Source organism: Strix aluco, chromosome 14, assembly GCF_031877795.1.
Source record: "Strix aluco isolate bStrAlu1 chromosome 14, bStrAlu1.hap1, whole genome shotgun sequence".
Classification (NCBI taxonomy): Eukaryota; Metazoa; Chordata; class Aves; order Strigiformes; family Strigidae; genus Strix; species Strix aluco.
Window position 1 is genome coordinate 20,827,954 of NC_133944.1, and position 2,193 is coordinate 20,830,146.

A 2,193-nucleotide genomic window follows, 5' to 3' on the forward strand; every position below is an offset into this window, starting at 1 on the left:
GGGGTGACTGACGCTGCGGGGGACCCGCAGGGACGAGGCTGCACCCCACGGGGACCAGGGGCCCGTCCCGTACACGGGGGGGACACGCAGCAGGTCTGTGCCGCTCCCAGCTCATGCTGCGACCCCAGGGCTCAGCGCACAGGCCCCCAACAGCCCCTAATGCATTTTTGATTTCCCAAATATGTGCCCTTCTGATCTCGGTAAGACGGATAAAGAGACTTTAATCAGCTGCTAGGAGGAATTATGGATGGCTAATTGTGCCTGCCACCTCCATTACATCTCTGCCGCCTACAGGGCTTATAACCATTTAGAAGGGCCCTTCCAGGCCTTCATTAGCCGCACACCAAAGGCTTCAGAAATAATTGGCCCCTACGATTTAGAAATTGGCCACTGGGCTGTAAAATACCAGCGACTGGGAAAGGCTCTTAATTCGGACTGGCGCTTTGATACAGCTTGACTCTGGTTTCAAGGCTGCGGTGGAGCTGTCATCTCTCATTAGTGCTGCGAGGAGAGGAGCGAGCCTCCTCATTAGCACGGACCCGAGCAGAGGCACCGAAGCTTTCCAGGCTCCTTCCGAGGGGAGTGCCTCAAATCAAAGGGGCGCAGCTCATCTCCCACACCAGCCCAGTGGTTTCTCTGCCCAGGGGCTCTGGGCTCCCTTGCTCCTGTTCTTCCCCCTTTTTCCCATTTACCAGGGTGCTCCAGCCCCTGGGCTGTGAGCCGCAACCAGAGGGTCCCCGTGCACTGGCAGCTTTACCCGCTGCTGCGTCCCCTTGGCAGGTGCCTTCCTCCCTTCTCTTTGATGGAAAAAGGGCTGCTGATGTATTTTCCACATTGTACCGTTAACTGTCTTCAAAGATAATAAAGGTGCAAATGTACAGTCCTCATTTTGGACAAATGAAAACACTGACTACAATTACGCTTTGCTACCTGCAGTCCCTTCTGAGGTCTGGGCCTTGGGATTTTACACCTTTACGGACAGCTCTTTCGCAACCAGTACAGCCTGTAGAGCTGTTGCTGGCTGGTCCTACAAGGGACCCTGATGCCACAGATAAAATGGACAAGATCCCCTCCCTGTCTGCATGGGTGCATGTTCGGAGAGGGAGGAGCAATGGGCACCCCACTGGGATGGCACACGCAGCCCAACCTCGGGACCATCTCCTCAGCCCTGACAAGCTTCTGCTAATGGCTCCAAAGTGAAAGCTCAGTCCCTTCCCCAGCACCACAGCACGATGTGGCCTCTTCCAGTTCATCCTCGTCTTTTGGAAGGGAAGAGGCAGGCTGGGGAAAGCCAGCCGTTCTCCAGGTTAGGGAAAATGGGTTTTCCCAATCCTTTCTGCAGGACACTCATGCACTGTGAAACCCTACCCACGGCCACCTCCTGGAAGGTTTGCCCCAGGCTACATGGAGAAAGGTTCTCTCCTGCAGTGCCCTTCCCAAGCCCACCACCACCATCCACGATCGCAAGTCCCAAACAGGGTGGGTGGGTGCAGCCAGGCCGCCCAGCAGGACTGTCCCTGGCACCTTCCCTCTCCAGCCATGCCCAGGGCTGTGCAGGAGCTGATGAGCTGCCCAAGAGCTCACCCGGGGCCGTTTGCCAGTACCAGTACTGGCCACTTCCCTGCCCAGGCACCGCTTCCATTCACCGACACAGGCTGCACCAGCTTCCTGCTCCTCCTGGGATAAGGTACTCTTATTTGGAGTGGTGACCAAAGCAGCTGTCAGGGAAAACACTGCAGCTTCACTGCAAAAGACAGAAGCTATTTCAAGGATGGCAACGTTAACCGACACCACGTGGTCAGGGGCAACTTGTGCCTGCATCCTTATTCAAGCCCGTAACAAGTCACAGGCTTTCATGCAGGACAAACCAAAGGAGAGAGGGCTTTTGGCTTTGTGACACACCACGCTGCTGTTAGGCGTGTCACCCTCATGACAGTTTTTTCAGCCCTTCAGAAGCCCTCTCCTTGTTCACTGTTTCTGCAGTTTTGAAGGTGTTCAAAACTCTGCGCTCACTCAGGGCGAGCGCCGTTCGTAGGACTGCCCAGTTAATGCTCCAAAGGAAAGTCTGCAGCTTGGGACAGCTCCTGCTGTTAAGGATACAGATATGGGGGGAAGAGGGGAGACATGAATATTTTCTCTACTCAACAACTTGCTCTCTACAACTGGCGGTGGAAAGAAAAGCCATCTAGCACA